We start from the raw sequence: 19,471 nt of genomic DNA, 5'->3' as shown, positions 1-19,471 counted from the left end.
ACCTTGCACTTGCCACCAGCTGGCCCTATTTATTTACTTTATTCTACTTACTTGTACTGCACTTCCCCCCTCCCCTTCCCCTTGCACTTTTCCCTTCCCCCTTGCCCTGCACTTGCACGGTCTGAATGACACCTGGCCTAGTAGGATCGTTGTCTGTCTTGCCCTTGTTCCCCCCTCCCTGCCTCGTCGCGCCTTGAAACACTTGTGTATAGGCGCGTTACAAATGCCATATCATATCATATCATTATCATACCAGGTAGCCCCTATGGATTACCAATGGGAGGAGGAAGACCACAAGACCAATGTTATAACAAACCCCAAATGCAGCAAAGACAACCACCCTCACAACCACATCACAGTGCATCACAGCCCATGACAAGACAAAAAATTGTAAGAAACGCCAGTAGCAACAATTCCGCAACGACTGTACATGGTGCACTTGCACCGTTCCGCGGCGCAACAGTAGTTGGAGATAATGTTTTCTCAGTGCCCGGACAAGAAAGGTATGCAGACTAGGACAGCCCACAGGGAGCACTTGCGTGTCCAGTCCTATCCACCACCCTACGTGCTGAAGAGGAACCACTAGTGGGGGCGGAGATAGGAAATAAGCAGTTTATCTTTATGGTAGACTTAGGAGCTGAAAAATCATGTTTTATGGAAGGGCGGTTTCCGCTCTCAGGCAGGAATTTGGAAATTCAGGGGTTCTCTGGGGCTATTTTAAAAGTTCCTTACACCAAAGATCCTGATATAACAGTGGTGGTAAAACAGTGTGCGCACCCTTACTGTACCACGAAGATGCGCCAATCAACTTGCTGAGTAAAGATTTGCTAAGTAAGTTGAACATGACCATTTCGTTTACCGAGCGGGGAATAGTGTGTTCCACCCCAGGAGTATGCCCCGTGAGAGAATGTTAATGATCATTATGATGATGAATGAAGTTGTGGTGCGAGGGATACCCATTGATATAGACATGTTTATCTATGGCATTGAAGTGTTAGCCCGAGTAGTACCCAAGATAACGACAAGAGAATGGAGGACACCATCAGACTTCATATTCCGCCCAATTGTAAATACGGATGTCGTGCCAGGCACGATAATGTCCATAGACATGGAGGCAGTTCAGGTATCGAGGAAACGTATTGTGGTCATAGGCCTGGACACGCATGGGTGCGAGTGGAGAACTGTGCTATGCATAGATCCAAACGTAATGTTAAGAGACCTAACTGATGAAGAATTATTCTCTGACAACGAAGATGATGGAGAGATAATAATGGTAATAAGCATACCATGTGACATCATGATCCAGTACAGAGAGGTACACAACCCACTTATGGCTAGTGTTAATGACCCACCAACAATATTTGAAGAAGACATGGCAAAGGTAGCATTTGGACTACAGGCCCCCATGATATAGGGTTATTACAGGAAGTAACACCAATAAAGATAAAACTTAAACCAGGTGCCATACCACCTAGAGTGAAACAGTACCCAATATCCAGAGAAGCAGAGGAAGGAATTAGAGAGACAATAAATGCACTCCTGAACCATAGTATCATAGTACCATCAAACTCCCCATGTAACACAGCCATCTTTCCAATTAAAAAAGCAAAAGGAGGGGCGTGGAGGATGATCCAAGATCTCCGCCCACTTAATGACGTCATTCAAAAAGAGTTCCCACTAGTGGCTAACCCGGCATCAATACTGTGCAGCATACCTAAAGAATCTACATGTTTTACTGTGGTTGACTTGAAAAATGCCTTCTTCTCCATACCACTTGACCCAGGATTGCAGTATCTCACAGCATTCACACTGGGAAATAACAGATATGAGCATCGCAGACTCCCACAGGGATATTGTGAAAGCCCAAGTATTTTTAACAGGGTACTACTTGAAGACATTGGAAATATAGATGTAGAGAGCACTATTATACAATACGTGGACGATTTACTCATCTGCAGCAAAACAGAAGAAAAGTGCAGAGAAGACTCCATAACACTGTTAAATGTGTTAACTACCAAGGGGTACAAGGTTGATGAAGGGAAATTACAATATTGCCTGGCAGAGGTTGTATGCCTCAGACAGTTGATATCGAAAGATGGAAAACGAATACTCCCTGATAGGGCAGCTGCTATATGTAACATAATAATACCAAAGACAGTGAAGGACATGCAAAAATGTCTTGCCATATGTAACTATTGCCGAGTATGGATCCTTGATTATGCAGCATACACACGCCCATTATTGCAAGCATTAAAAGAGGCGCAAAAGAGTAGAGCCCCAATAAAATGGACACATGACATGATGGCTCAGTACTCCAGACTAAAAGACCTTATCGCAGATGCCCCAGTAATCGCAAACCCAGATTATGAGAGGGAATTTTTCTTGTTCTCCCACTGCAATGGAACACTGATGACGGCAGTGCTGACACAAAAAACATCATTAGGCCACAAACCATTGGCCTATTACAGTGAAACACTAGATGCAGTGATGCAAGGTCACTTCGCGTTCGAACAGGCCCTCGCAGCTGCGTCCTTCGCCATTGAAAAAAGTGCCACAATTGTAATGGGATGTTCAGTAACGTTGTATGCAGAGCATTCATTATTTAGATTTTTGAGCAGTCAAAATCAACCCTAACAACACAGAGAGCAACCGCATATGAGATAATAATTTCAAGCCCCAACGTGCATGTGGTCAGGAGTAAAACAGTAAACCAAGCAACATTCATTACTGAGCCATGTACAATGGAAGACATGCAGGAACACGATTGTGCCACCTATGAGGGGGAGGGTGATGATATCCCCAAAGCGAGTGAAAACCCCCTGAAGGAAGGAGAAATATATTTCATAGATGGTTCAGCATCAATAAACCCAGAAATAGGGGAGAAGCATGTAGGGATGGCAATAGTCGCGATGGAGGAAGTTAGCTATGAAACAATCATCCAAAAGCGTCTCCCGTCTCATTATTCTGCACAAGCGGCTGAACTAACCGCATTAATTGAAGCATTATGTACAGCCAAAGGATGCACAGTGACTATATACTCAGATTCAGCATATGCAACTACCACTGTCCATTCAGGACTATCACGCTGGCGCAGAAGAGGGTTCAGACGAGCAGATGGCTCACCAGTACAGCACGCCACGCTATTAAATGAATTAATAGAGGCGTTGGCAGAGCCATCGGTAGTGGCATTGTTAAAATGCCAAGCCCATACCAACAACACAAATGCAATCTCATTGGGAAACGCGGCAGCCGACGCAGCAGCGAAGGAGGACTCGTATTTCAATATAACACCAGCAAGCGAATGCATTGTAAAAGCCACTAGAAGAAGCCTATAGTAACACGCCCATAGCACAGCTAATAGAGCTACAGAGGAGAGCACCACTGAAGGAGCAAGAATTGTGGAGCAAGCGGGGGTGCAAACAATCGGCCACAGACCTCATTTGGAGACAGGAGACAACGGAGAAGGTAGTGATGCCGGTAGAATTACTAGAGCTAGCATTCCAACAGTTGCACTTTCCAGCCCATGTAGTGAAACAACACATCGCTGCCGCAGACATCCAGGAACATTGGTTTGTCCCCAACCTACAGGAACATTTGTCAAAATGTATCATAGATTGTACAACATGTCAAACATACAATTCAGGGATGACATGTCATGATGCCCGCTCCCGGGGAGCCGGTTCAAGCCCTGCGTCCCCGAAAGCGGACATCCAGTCCCCAAGGAAGGACCCAGCAACCCCATATAGGGGCCCTTTGGACAGTGTCCTGGCGCCAATGGCGCCAGGCTCATAAAAGACATCAGTCCTGGCGCCATAGGCGCCAGGCTCATTATGGAAGTGCTTGGGTGCACTTACCTGATGCAGACCATGCTGCAGGATCCTGGCCTCCTTGAGGCCTGAAAGGAACTACTTTACCTGTGGGACTAATTTACCATCCGGGCGTGGTCGGGGAAGGATACATACCTGATTGGAGGAAGGATACATACCTGGAACTTCTTCCTAGGCTATTTAAACCCCACCCGAACAGCCACACGTGCTTCGCATTGTTCTGCATCTAGCAGCTGGACGCTCACTGTGTCTGCTCCTGCATCCTGACTTCTGCCATGCCTGCCAGCATCCTGGATCACCTGCAAAGGAAGAGAAGAAGAGAACAGAAGAAGGAAAAGTCCTTACCTGCTAAACCCGCATCCCAGAGACATCTCGCCGACAATCCTGAAAAGGAAGACTTTTATTTAAAAGCTCATCGTGTCGATCGCTGCAGCGCCGCATTCCACTCACCTTTACAGGGCGCCTCCATGTTCAGCAGCGATCAGCCGGATTCGCAGTCACGCCCCAGCGCCTAGGGAGACAAAGACCAGAACAAAAGGTGAGAGAGAGAAGGGAATAATGAAAGCTAAATCTCCATGTTAAGACTTACCTGTTGATTCATTCCCTCTTCATTTCGGTTCTGCGCCGCATCCTGGCATTTCCGGACCCCGGCCCCTAAGGGGAAAAAAGGACATCAGCGTTAATGAGCGAATGAAAAGACATTACAAAAAAACGCTCATTAAAGACTTACCTGATTTCTACAAGGATTTCACCTCTCATCTCGGGTCGGTGCCTGTTCCCCGGCATTCCGTACCCCGGCCCCTATGGGGAAAAAGACACTAGCATTAGTACATTAATGCATGGACACAAGGGGAACCTCTTATCAAAAAACTTACCTGGAAGCCAAGCAAGTTTGGTTCTCACCAATCCGAAAATCCAGTGAAGTAACTGGATACCAACGCGCCCCTGCATCAGAAGTAGGATGGAGAGCTCGTCCTTCCAGACCCTAATGTGAGACTCTACGAGGAATCACAGAAGGGTTTCGAGGAGGGTGAGAGGGGAAAGTGGGAGGCTGATTGCATTACCCCGCAGACATTTAATCCCCTATTTTCGCCTACAGAAGGATACTTCTGTGAGCCAGACAAACCAGATTTGGGGGCCCGGTCCAGTCCGTCTTCCGAACCCTGCGCATCACCTTAGAAGAGGTCACAGCAGCGCGAACCAGTCCAGCGCCTCCGTGGGAGTCAGGTGAGCGTTACATGACATTGAGGACATTGTGAGGTACTTTGCCACGGCCAGCAGGGCCATTTAGGGAGCTCCACATAGACCATGCCGATATGGGAAGGAGATGTAATGGGGCAAGGTATCTAATTGTGGTAGGTTGTCCTTTTTCAAGGTGGGTGGAGGCGGGTCCATGTCCCCACCCAGATGCCAAGTGCGCAGTGAAGTTTCTAGTACGAGAAGTGTTTTCCCAGTGGGGAATATGTGATGTGATACGGTAAGACAATGGCACACACTTTGTGAATGACCTCTTCAAGGAAGTGATGTCACTCTTGGGGGTGAAGCACAAACTGTGTTCCATTTATCATCCGATGGCTAATGGAGTGGCGGAAAAGATCAACGGCCTGCTCAAGTAAGTTATCGAAATTGTGCAATACATTGAAGAAAAACTGGGTATATTACTTACCCCTAGCAGTGTTCCAACTCAGAACGCAACCCTGCAAGGACCACCATTTGAGCCCCCATGAAATTGTGACTGGGAGGCGAATACACACACCACTCTCCCCGATTAGGAGAGCATCAGATGCACACAGGGCTGCCACAGTGCTGGGGGAAGAATTCAAGGAATATTTGACTCAGTTGACGCGTGCAGTACACATCATAGTGCGGCAAATAACACCGCCTTTTACTGAAAATATGGTAACTGATACTACCATGCCAGCCACAGATAGCCCAACTGGGCCGCTGACGCCAGGGGCACAGGTATATGTGAGGAGTTTTGTCAGGAGATGGAATTCACCAAGGTTTCATGGCCCCTGTGAAGTGATTTATAGTATGCCCACTGCAGTGAAAGTAAAGGGACTGAAATATTGGGTGCACCTCTCAGATGTGAGGAGGGCACGCGATAGTGCACTCCCTCAGAGCGAACAGGAATGTGCAAGTGGTACTACAAGTGAGGTCGAGCAGCAATGACAAACTGATCAAATAAAAAGAAAGTTGTAAGGAGCAAAGAAAATGATGTGTCCTCTGATTTGCCTCACCCTACGTCTCTATCTTTTTTTCCTTTTCACCCTCCTATTCATCACTATATCTTTCTATTGCTACAAAAAAAAAAAGAGCGGATGAAGCGAATGAAAGAACAATGCATAATAATAATAAGTGCAGCAACCGTAATAAAAGCAATGAGTAAACATGAAGTGTAAATATGTAAATAATGGACATATTCTAGTGACTTAACAAATTTATATCGTCCCTCCAGGTGACAAAATGGCCCAACGAAGTACATTTGCAGAGAACACATTAATGCTAGATAGCAATAGGGATGCCATTAAGGCTAATAAGTTTAGCAATGTTGAATGTGTTTTGAAATGCGCTGCTGTTTTGCTTTTTGTGATGTTGTTCTTCATGGCCTGGTACTACACTCTCTTGTCTCTGGTTAATGACATGCACAAGGGGGGGGAGCGGGGCTAAGCTGATACGAGAAGGTTCAAGCATAATATGGACTGGAGTAAAGACAATATGGGGAGAAACATATATCATTAGTATTAACAATACAAATGTAACACAACCTTCAGAGCACACCCCTACTAATCCAACAATTGTCTCCTTGTTACATCCTGGAATAAATATGAGTGAGGATTATGAATCAAATGAATATGATGGCGACTATTATTGGCCGAGTAACCTAGCCAACACAAGTATGCATGCACAGACAACCCTAGAACCTACCTCATATTACGCTGCTGCTACTAATCGGTATACACATGCCATATTCAACAGCAATGATACTGCCTGGGCTGGAATGTTCCCAATACATTACCAAAAAGTGAGAAGCTATAAGGAGGGAGGGAAAAGGAGAGTAAAAAGGGGGGGGCGGGAAGGAGAAGATACAACATTTATCATGACCTGGGGTTAGATGAAATAGAAGACCCCCGCCACCCTGATCAATCTAACAAATGGTACTCGGACATGAGTGCTACAGCAAAGCAAGCAACAAATGAAAGCTGCTATGTCTGTTCACTCATACCACATGCATCAGGGACACCCAAAATGTTGGTACCACAGGAAGTGCCCTTGTCGGAGGCTCAATGTTTGATTCACTTAGGTCTATGTAGGATAAAAAGCACCTTCCAGGCACACACCGTCAGCCTAGAAAGGCTGGAAAGTGAGAGGACATGCACGAGCCAGCGTCAAGGAGTAATCTGCCTCAGAGAACCATTTCTTGTCATAACAGGGACGAGGTATGCAGAAAACAAATGGCACAATGAAACTATCGAATGCAAAGCAGAAGCACTCCGGGGACTATTTGAGGACACGTTCCAATGGATAAAAGAAGTGTGCGCCCCTATCTGGTCACAGCACGTCACTAAGCTAACATGGATCACTGCACTGGAAAAGCCTATAAAAATACAAAATGAAATACTGCACGAACTATGCTTCCATGGGGAAGGAAAAGTGAACATGGGGGAAGCAAGGAGATGCAACAAGACAGTAATAATACCTGATATGAAGAAAGGCACCGCAGCCCTCATGGACATGTACTGGATTTGTGGCAAATAAGCCTACTTGCATCTACCTGCATCCTGGAAAGGTACTTGTGCCTTAGCCACCCTCCATACAGCCCTGGTGGTAATACCAGAAAGCCATATCCAAGGAGCAGCAGGAGAATGGGCTGGCAGATCGGCAGCAGGAGAATGGGCTGGCAGATCGGCAGCAGGGCAATCGGCTGACCCATCGACAGCGCCCCAACAAGTAAACACAGAGCTTCCAGTTTATGAACTGTTGTCAGAACACGAGTTAAAAACAAAGTTATCAGGAAGCAAAAGATCATCCAACTATATTTCATATGAATCATCAAAACTCCTTGCTGAGATCCCACAAAAATACAAGCTCTTCTCATCCGCAGACACATTTTTTGCATCACTCCTAGCACCAGGGCTCCAAGCACGAGCAAATGCCAAATGGTTAGAAATAATGCACTAGGAGCTAATCCAACTGGCCAACGACACTGAAGAAGGATTCAACGTTATAAAAATAGAGCTGCGTGCCTTGCACCTAATGACAATGCAAAACCGATATGTTCTAGATCTCCTCACGGCGATGGACGGTGGTGTTTGCCGAAAAATCGGGGGGGGGGCGTGTTGCACATTCGTGCCATCTAAAGATGCAGATAACAGGACACTCTCACTGATAACAGCAGTTCATAACTTAGGAGAGAGGATGAGAACAGAGGGCGGAGCAGAGGAAAGCACATGGTTCGACAACTTGTTCAGCTGGATACCATTATAGGTAAATGTGATGATGAAAATACTCATTCCTATCATTGTCTTTGTGTTACTATTCTTCTGTATGTACCAATTAGGACTCCGGTGTTTTGCAAAAAGTATGCCTACCTCAACTATGATGATGGTAACAATGGGCCGACCGACAACGGTAGCAACTATGATAGACGCACAAATACAAACAGGGGAACACAACACTCCAAAGTACAGGATGACTGCCATCTACAGGCAATATGGGGACAGGGTTGATAATTTATACCACACCATAATCAAGGAACCAACAGAATTGCAATGGTATAACGAGGTATGGGTAGACCTGGACGGGGATGGTGGGATATACTTAACATGCACTCCAGATGAATATGCAAGAAGAAGAAGTGTATGCAGAGCATGGATGCCAATAAGGGGTACCCCAGCCTGGGAAGAAGCAGTTGCTGAAGCTGAGTACTATCGAAGGGAGAATGAAAGAAATAAAGTGTCATAATTTGTTACTTTAGATGTAATGAAAGGGGGGAATGCGTGGGAGCAAAGGGCCATCAGGCCCCTGGTGTCCTTTACTTCTCACTACAAAACTCGGACCAAGTGCCTCCAGTGAGGCGTACGCCCCAAGCCCTTATGCGATGTCGACTTCGGTTAACATTCGCGTAGATGGGACCACTGTGCAGGACAAAGGGCATCCATTTTTGTACCCCCTTTCGACTCCATCTTGATGACTAGGCCTCACTGCGATAGTACAAAACGCTTCTCTTCCCTTTCTCGCAACGGCCAGAAGCACAGGGCACATGGCCCCCACCATCGTTCCCACCCTGACTGGAAAACTCTGCAGCTCCATTCTCACGCTGAAGCCGGAGGTGCTTGCAACAAATAATAAATGTAACACATCACTCTTCCTCTGAGTTCACTGTCCTGCATGTGAACCAGCCTTAGCTAAGCACATAGCTCATCCATCTCCACAAACGTGTCCTTTCCCCGCACCCTCGCCATTGGAAATTTACTGCCATTGTGACCCTGTGCCCCTGCAAGGTATTCCTTTCATGTGCCTGATCACTGACCAAGCCATGATGCCGACCCAACAGATCCCCAACTAACATTAGACCCCTGCTGCAGTATATAGTTGGCTACCACTAACAAATGTCACATAACAGAGATTCTTATGAACGCAGACCCTAACTTCAACTAGTGTTATTATTGTGGTCAAGACCCTTGACCTAAAGCCTCTATAATCCAATGTAATTGATAGTATAGATATACGTGTGACTTTTATAGGGACATGATGAATTATTCAAACACTACGAACGATTATTATTTAGTGCATGTATTTTGAGAATATATTATGTTAGCTTAGATAATGACCACCCTGCTTCACAGCGACCTGACCTTCACCCATTCGGAGCACAGATGCCTGACGTCCACCCTCCCGCCAACCAAGCAGCCAACCCAGAGAAAGAGATGCCACCCACACCTTGGGTGCCATATGGACTGTCCAATCCGGGACCAACGTAGTATCTTATGTTAGTTGCGTCATTTGTCCTATAAAATGTATTGTAACATTTAATTTGGTCAGAGCGTTCTCAGAGGCAACAGAGATCTTGAATGCCATTTACTTATATAAACCTTCCCTTGAACTCTCGCAGCCTGCTCTCTTTGCCTCATTCCCCGTCAGGGGTGTGTCAGTTTTGTTCCTTTGCATGAGAAAGACGGGGAGGGCACAAAAAACCGCCACATCTTTGCCAATCCCCAGAGCCACCTGCAGCTCTAGACCCAATCAGCTTTGGTCACTGAAAAATGGTGACACTCTTTTACCGCCTCACTGCCGATTCTAGATTTTGCAGATGGCCTAGAATCCATACTTGTAGTTGGGCCTGGGTTTTTTGAAGAAATCCTCCATTGTTTTTTGGTTGGCAATAGATTCAAATCATTTCATATTAGATTTCACAATATTAACTTTTGGCTCAACAGACCTGGTATCGATAGCTGGTATGCGTACTGAAGTATGGATATCACAGTCAGATTCACTGACAACAGGAACTATTTCTTTGCAATAGCCTCTAGCAACATCCGCTGTCAATACAGCAGTCTGTGAGTCTGAATCTTCTCTGACTGTAGCAGGGTGCTCACCTTCTTCCTTTATACCGTCCAGATCAGACACATTAGTCTTCAAAGGGTTCAAAATAGAGTGTTCTTAAGTATCATGAATCAAAGGAGGCAGATTGCTGCCCCCCCTGTATCTGTTGACAGTATGATTGCCGCCAAATCATTTACCTGAAGATTAGATTGGGCTTCAATATCGTCGGCTTCTAGCTCCATCAAGGGGAGCACACACGCTGAGAAGCCCGGAATTACCCCAGGCTGATCGAAAACATGTAGTTGAGGCTCCTCCTGTCTGGCTATCGTCAGTGATTCTTGAATTTGTGACAAGATTGTACCAGAACCAGAACTGTCTTCTTCTGTCAAGGGATTGCTTCTTAGGTTATACACCTTCATGATCCTGCTCCACAATCAGTGAACAATTACTTACTTGACTCCGACCCAGATGCCAACACTTAGCTAGCACTTTTCGTGCGCTTCACATAGTGGACGTGATTATAAGGATGTCCTTGTGGGGGCTAGGATGGCTTACAGGCTCCACTCAGTGTTATTTAAAGAAACAGTATAAAAAAAAATATTTTGATGTCCAAGCTGCAGCAACAATAATATTCAGGCCCCGCAGCATGGTAGCCAAAGTAGCAAACACTGCAGGACACTCGGGCACACACCGACACTTAGCTGCACTTCATGATTCCTCTATCCACAGCATAATATATGCCAGGATTGTCACTGTAAGAAAGCATTTTTAGGCTGGCTGTAGCCAATATATGCCATTTTGCTGTGACTCATTTCCATCTTGGCTCTGCTCAAAATATTCTAGCATTGCCACTGAAAAATATGTTCATGCTCTCTGTCACAGAAAACCATTGTTATAATCTCTGTGGTGTCTGTATGTCAGTATTGACACTGTAAAGATTTTCCTACTCTCGGGGCCCAAAATATGCCAGTATTCACAATGTACACCATTTCACATCCTTCCTTCTGTGACCACAATGTAACAGTATTGCCATTGTAAAACATTTCCATATTCTCCTAGCCCATATTATGAGAGTATTGCCCCTGTAAATTGATTCCATGCTCTTTTCACAAGAATATACCAGTATTATTACACTAAACCACCTTCAAGAGCCCTATGCTATAAATATGCCAACATATCTTATGCACTGCTCTCTGTTCCCAAAATATGTTAGTATACTGTAGTGGGGGCTTCTAATCCCCCCATTATATCACCAAGGTGACAGACACCACTCACTGAAGTAGTCCTGCAGACCACGACCAGATTATATCATCAAAGTAATCATGAAGATGCGAATGGCTGAAAAGTCACAGTCACACACACACACACACACACAGATGTGTTAAACATGAAGCACAAGCATTCCTGCAGGAAGTTATGCAGACACTTAGGCTGCATTTCTCTTAGACACAAATAACATGCTTATGTCTCACTTAGTTAGAGGATTCTCCTTCCTGAGTAGTGACCACAAGTTGCACAAGACTACACATGAACTGCTTACTGACACTTAAATGCAACTAACATGAACACCCATGTAAATAAAGTTGGAAGCCACAGCTGTATTAAAATGAATGGAAGACACTGGAGAGGCTCAAGAGCACAGGGAGAGGTCTGACACACTGATCTCTCTAAGAAACGTAGACCAGGCTATCAGTGCAGCTATCGTGCACAGTCTTGCCAAGGACACCAAGAGAGATAAAGCTTCAAGCTAACAGAAGAGATATAACACCTGTAAGAGTAAAAGCTGACATTCTCTGTAAATGCAAGCAGGAAAATTAAGTTTGTGGTCCCTGCACATGTGATCTGAACCTTGGACACAAAGGCCATTTATTCGAGCCAGACAGAACCCATTGTTTCCACCAAACTGAAGACAGAAGATACAAAACTAATACAGCATAAGGTTGGAAGCTAGAATGGGCAGAGGAGTGAACGAGTGTTAACCTTATTGTGGTAACCCCCCATTGTGCTCATGTGCTGGTTGCTTTCCCAGGCTGCAAAGGCCTGCAATAGCCAATCCTTACCCACCGTCCACGCTAGTTCACACTTTGTTGCAAAAGCCAATAGAAATGTGCCTGCCTGACATGCTGTAGTTGCAACATCGTGTAGGTGGTCTCAGGTGAAGTCACCCGATATGGCCGGACCAATTAGATCATCTATCCCCTATAGAATGTATGTGTATCCATACTGTTCACCCAATCCCATCTTATCCGAAGGTTTAGAATGTATCTCTTGTTTGTGGTGTCACTGGGGCTTATAACCCCCATGACATGCCTGTTACAAGTGAAAGAGGGCTTTGGAAATCAAGCGATATCTGCTTCTCAATCCCTGTTGCAACAGCTTTTAATAAACTGAAAGATTTGTCATATTTCCGGACTGAGTGTGGGGGATTTTCTCTGGCCCAGTTCCTCTTCCTTAAATTCGGTACCCTCTGTAAAATATTGCTAGGCTCATTTTGCCCAACTAAGCCTTCATTGCCACTTTAAAACAAGTGCTTGCACTCTCTGTGTCCAATATACACTAGTGTTTTCATTGCAAAATATCAGAATGATTTCCGTGCCTAATCTATGCCAGTACTGCCACTGTAAAATGTTTTCATCCACTGCTCTCTATTGCCAAAATATTCCTGTGCTTCATTGTAAAACATTTCCATACTCTCTGTGCTTGAAGTCAGCCAGTATTGCCATCATCATGCTGTCTGTATTGCCCTGAAAAGCATTTCCATGGAATGTTGTGAGCTCCGCTGCCCACCAAACACATGGAGGGGATGGTGGGCCTTCCACACACCATGGAGAGCTCACACATTGGCATACTCACTCATCCACTCCCTCATCGGCATTCAAACCCACTCTATCTCTCTGTCCTCTCTCTCTCACACACACACACAATCTCTGAAGTTGTTGCACCCTCACTCAAACTCCATCTTTCTATCTCTCTCTCTTTCTCATATGCACACACACTCACTTACTACACTTTTTTGCACACGTGTCTTGGCTTCCTGGTGGTGATGGTTCCATCCTCCTCTTCTCTTCTCGGAAGCACAGACTCGCTTGAGGCCCTTAGATGGTAGCGGCAGGGTCAGGAGCCACCCTTCATTCTCCCTTTTTGCTGCTCTGTAACCAGGCTGGTGTGGGGTTCGCATTCTGATCTAGGCCCTGCTTGAAATGGGCAAACGAGAGGGAGGAGTGGAGAGATGTTCAATATCTAAATTGGCTAATTGTCAGTACCCCTTGAGCACAATGATGACTTTGACATAATATCAGATCTCCCCAATGCCTTCTAACTGCTCTTTCTGAATCATGGCCTGGTTGGCAGATGTCTCCATCCTTGATTGCATGTGGTTTTATTGAATGATAAAACAAAGAATTAAATATGAATGAAGAAAAAACATCTAAAACAAAATAAAAGATTTTTTGATGTTTTGGGTTGGTTCCACCCTCACAGGACCCCCTTTTTAAAACGTACTTTTTGATCACCCCTAAAACTACTATTTCCATTCCCAACCACATGTACATATAGTTTTCTAAAATTCATTTTTTTTATAGATGTTTTGGGTTAGTTTTGCATTCTTTGTTTTCTATTCGATAGCATTCCTGCATACCTCCAGCCTTGGCTCATGCACAGAGCTCTGCAGGGCTGTTATGAATACTGATCTTTGCATATGCAAATAATCTATATATGTTTTAATTCTTTTCATATGCAAATACTATTTGCATTGTGGAACAAATGAAAGGTGTTTCTTCTACAATGCAAATTAAATGACAAAGTCATTTCACACCACCTGGAGGGGTGGTGCTGGCTGCTCCCTATTGACCAGCCATCACTACTCTTGACTCACTGCATCCGTGCAGTGCAAGGCATGCAAGAAAACTCAAGACTACCCAACCCAGTTTGTGAACATGATGCAGCGCACACATTGCCACCATCTAAGACGTTACTGATGGTCTGCACATCCTCGAAAAAGGGCACCCTGGATTATTGATCTTCCTTAACCTCTCTGCTGCATTCAATACTGTTGACTATGAAGCCCTCTCAACATCATCCTCATGTTGTAAGCGATATTCAATCAACACTACAGCTAAGTCAATGCCTAGTCTGGGATGCTGAGGAAAACCCTTATTGATGTATTTTTATATCCAGTTCAGTACTCTGGATGACAACCCTTGTATAACACCCCCCTCTTAGAATCCCCCTGACCCCACTGAGCCAAGAAGTAGGTTTGTTTTGCAAATTAAAAGGTTTATTTCAAAATTTGAACAATATACATATATCACACTTCTATAAATAAATTGATAACTGATATCACACTTTATAAATAAATTGATAACTGATATCACACTTCAGAATATAACCGTGATCAACAATGGATAATGTTACAGGGGTACACTGATTTGGTTACTTAGGAGTAGTGTAGAGGATGAGGTAGCTGAAAATGCTTGATGGTTTCAAGGAAATGCAAGGTGGAATAAAATGCAGTACAGAAATAACTTGTTATGATTTTAGCAAAAGGTAATATGATCACTTTTTCTTTTGACAATTCACTCCCCCCCTATGCAATACAAGAAATGGAAGGAGAGCACACAGTCTTCAAGAATCCCAACAAATCACACTTTATAATGCAATACACAGTTCCAGTTCCCCCAGCAAGCTTAGAGAAAACAGGGATGAGTTTTAAACACAGGCAAATTACTTTAATGTGGTTTGCAAGGAAGTGAAAAGGTGCTAAAATTGCTTTTAATTCCCTCTAGAGATTCAGGGTAGGTGATGGCTACTTTAAATTAGTCCAGGCTCACTTTAACAATACTCTATGAATGATTAGCAGATTGCAAACGAATTTTAGCAAAGAGAAGCAAAAAGCTGCTGATTTCTACAGATGAAGAAATCGGGCCAAATCGCAAATCGCAGTAAATTTCACGAGTGCGTATCTCATGATTATGGGAAAAGTATAGGGAGTAGGAAGTCGGTTCTAGGTTCGTTGGAAAGACTTCAGATGAAAGTTACATTTCTTTCCTAGCCCAAACGGTTCCAGAGATACGGACGATTAAATAAAGGTAGTTTTTCGGATTTAAAGTAAACTCAAAATGACAGGTGACAGCTTGCAGCTGCAGAATTGACAGGTGACAGTTGTGCAGCTTTAAAAATGACAGATGACATGATTTCTAGGAGGCAGTTTTACTTAGGTTAAAATAGTTTGGATTAGATTATTTTAACTAAGAGATTGGTTCTGCACAGTTCTGCTAGGTACTCACAATATAAATTTGAACTAGGCCTCGTCACGGATCTGGTCAACACGTCCGGCTGCGGTTCTGTCTGCTCGGCGGGTCAATCAGGCACTGGTTCTGCTCCCAGCGATCTGGGTCAGCTCTGCTCTGCTGGTCTAGCCTCTCTGGATTCTGGATGTAACACTGCGTTCTGGGTACTGCTACAGGTTCTTGCAAAAATTCTCGGCAAAACTTCAAACAGCTCGCCCGGCTGTTGAATAGTTTGGTTAGTTTTGAGGCCTGCTGAAGAGGATTCAGCTGGTGGATTCAGGCCTCTCTGCTACAAATTCTGGAGTTAATTTCTGCTACAGGTTCTGGAGATTGATGGATTTGAAGTCTGGATCTCTGGATGTGAAGTAGTCGGTCAACATGCTCCGCAGCAAATTGAATTGAATCTCTCTACCTGTCCCAGCAGTCTCTTTTTATGTGTTTTGAAAATGGGTGTGTGCCTGGGCCTAACTAAGCCTGCCCCTCTCTACTTGTCATTGGCCAATTCCTCCTCTCTCCCTTGATTGGGGGAAGGAAATGTGAGTCAGAGTGATGCTGTAGGTTTTATGGTCAGAGGAACCTCCCCTTGTCAGATTGCACACAAATCTATTTCTGACCCAAATACATATTTATCTATGTACCATTTTTCTAATATTATAGGTCCAGTTAACATAATTTCTGTAGCACCAAACCATCCGATCCCTGTCTTTGTATGATGTCGTGTCCACTGATGACAGAATTCTCCCCTTTTCATCCAGATAACGACCTCTAAACCTTTCCAGATTTTACACAAATGTGCACCAGGGATATGGGTTACAGATGATAAAGTGTCAGATTTTTAACATGCATACATTTGGAGTGAGACCCTATTTTCCGCTAGCAACCCCCCAGAATACACCACAGGGTCCTAACGCCTCATAAAATGTTCACAGAAAAATCACAAAAATAATGATATTACTTATATAATTCTGACAAGTCCGAACTATGAGTTATCTATCTTTTTAAAATTATGCTCTGGTCAAAAAGGGTGTGGCTTCCCACATCACAGGGTGGAATAACTGGTTTATCCACTTCCCCCAAGCCAGCTTGTTCACAGAGGCACAGCTGCCCCCCAGTTTCTCCCAAGAGGAAGCTATTTCACGACGCCCCCAATATAACATTTGCCTGAGTCAAGGAAGTTGCATTGTTCTGTCCCTTCCAGTTCCCAGGTGCTCCACCCCTAATCTAATCAGAGAGGTGAACTCCTTTTGGCAAGGGGCAGCATGATACAGCTAGTCCTGGGAAGAGTGGCTGTTGATCCAGTTTCAACTCCTGTCGGGGGTAGTTGTCAGGCAGAATCCAGTTTCATTAAGCCAGGTTTCAGCTAAATGTCACTTTAGTTCCCAGTATAAATCAAAACTTACAATTTTTACATATACATGAAATAATTACTTCCTTCAAGTCATTTCAGAATATAGTTTTACATTGTATCCACCTCTTAGCAAGTCTTTCCTTGGCCTGGTTTTGTTTCATTTGTTCAGTTTTACACAAAAGTCTGGTGGTTTTAAAACGCCGGCTTTCTGATAGTGGTGAGTACCGGTATTGCAACCATTTTTGGGATTAAGAAAATGAATTCCCCACAGTTCTGAATTGCTTTTTGGCAATCAGCATTGCCATTCCCAATGGTTTCAGGCTACTGTGTGTGTAGCCCTATGGTGGTTTTAGGCAGTGCCCTCCTGTGCTCACAACATAGGCAAAAATGGGTGGCAGCCTATTCTTCATGTTTTCCCTGTGCACTCTCTGGGGAGTTCTGGCAGTCATGATGTTTTCCATGCCAGTACTGCACAGTTTTATGGTAGGGCTTGGATGCATGGGTAAAAACATCCCACAAGCCCCCCCTCTTGCGATGGCCATTCTGTCCTTTCGCTGATGGAACTCGCAAGATCTGGGATGTTCGCCTCCTGTTCTTCCAATTCCATGGATGGCACAGTTCAGCATCTTTTCCTCCCTCCAGTCGATCAATCAGTTCTCCTTGCTGGTCCTGATGGGAGGATTGGGTGGTACCCTGAGCCCATCGGGTCTCTGTTCCCGGTCCCCGGTCGTCCTCCTTGGTCAGTCTCCATGGTTTCATCTCTCCTAGGATGATAAAGCAAAGCGGCAATACCTATTTGTAGACATTTCTTCACCACTATTAATGGTGTGGCGAACATATACATTTTATGAATCAGAAGATATGAGCATATACATTTTCTTTTTTAAATTAGGAGACAAGAACATATATATATATACAAGGATCACAGAATTTTATATGCTATATGTGGAATATTTTAGGGTTGGAACTGAATTACTCTGGAGCGGCCCCCTCTGGGATTCCAGTGGATTCCTCCAGTTGTTGCAGAGTGTGCCTGGGATGGCAACACTTTAGCTGATTTATATGTACCCACTTGTCTTCCCCTTCCGCCAGACTGCCTTTGGGGATGCAGATCTTATAGGCAACAGGGGAGATCTTGTCTATAATTTCAAACGGTCCCTTCCATGTAGGCAAGAATTTTCGCTGTTTGGCCTGGTTCCTTTGGAAATTGTATAGTTAGACCCGATCACCCACCTTATATTCCTTTCGGGTAGTTTTTAAATCATAGTGGGTCTTCATGCTCTCGGCTGATCTTTCTAGATTTCGCTGAGCATAGGCAAAAGCATGCTGAAGGTGTTTCCTAAAATTGTCCACATACTCATGAGTTGTGGAGGCATTTATCAGTGTCTGCTCTTGAGTCCTGTAGAGCAAATGCTGGGGAAGCACCATCTTGCGTCCCGTCATCAACTCAAATGGTGACATTTTAGTTGCAGATGAAGGGGTAGATCTGATGGCCATTAGGACCAGAGGTAATCGGATATCCCAACTTGGCCCAGAATCTGCCACAAACTTTTTTAAGATGCTCACAATGGTTCGGTTATATCTCTCTACTGCTCCAGAAGAAGCTGGCCTGTAAGCAATGTGTAGCTTCCTTTTAACCCCCAGTATCTCCCACATCTTTGTCATTACTTCACTGGTGAAGTGGCTACCTCTGTCTGACTCAATCCTTTGAGGTAGACCAAAACGGGAAAAGATGTGGTTAATCATCAGGGCAGCTGCTCTTTCTGCCTTGCAATTTGGGGCCGGGAGACATTCCACCCACTTGGTAAACAAGCATGTAACGGTCAACATGTACTTGTTTCCTCTAGACGAGCGAATCACAGGGCCTACAAAGTCGATTTGCAAATCTGACCATTGAAGTGTCATCCCCCTCTTTTGGTAGGCGCACGGTGTGTGAGGGATGATGGCTGAAATTGTGCACACACAAGACACCCCTTCAAGTATTGGACGAGGTCCTGCCCCATGTGTGGCCAGTATGCAACCTCTCTTAAGATTTCCAGGGTTGTGTGAAACCCCCTATGACCGGCGGTGGCCGCATCATGGGCGTGACTTAACATCAGGCTTCGGAATGAGGTAGGAACCACCCACTGATCATGGCCAGCTTGGGATTTCCTTACCAACAAACTGTCTTGGATTCGGAACATTTTTGGACATTTCATCAACACTCTTAGGTCCTCTTTCCCAATGTAATCTGTGTCCGTCAGGGGAAAGTTCTCAGGGTCCTCAAGGTGTTGGTAAAACTTACCAATGATTGGATCCCCCTTCTGAGCTGTAATCAAATCAGCATCAGGGGTCTCCTTGCTCCATTGGGCAGTTGAAAGATCATTGTGGGCATTTGTCTGGGACCTAGTGATCGCAGTGACCTGGATTTCCCCCAACAGGAACTCTATTTCTATTAGATCCCCTTGGATGGCCCCGGTTTT

The sequence above is a fragment of the Ambystoma mexicanum genome, chromosome 8 (assembly GCF_040938575.1).
Source record: "Ambystoma mexicanum isolate Mex_15411 chromosome 8, UKY_AmexF1_1, whole genome shotgun sequence".
Classification (NCBI taxonomy): domain Eukaryota; kingdom Metazoa; phylum Chordata; class Amphibia; order Caudata; family Ambystomatidae; genus Ambystoma; species Ambystoma mexicanum.
The sequence above is the reverse complement of the archived record's forward strand: the minus strand, read 5'-3'. Positions refer to the sequence as shown.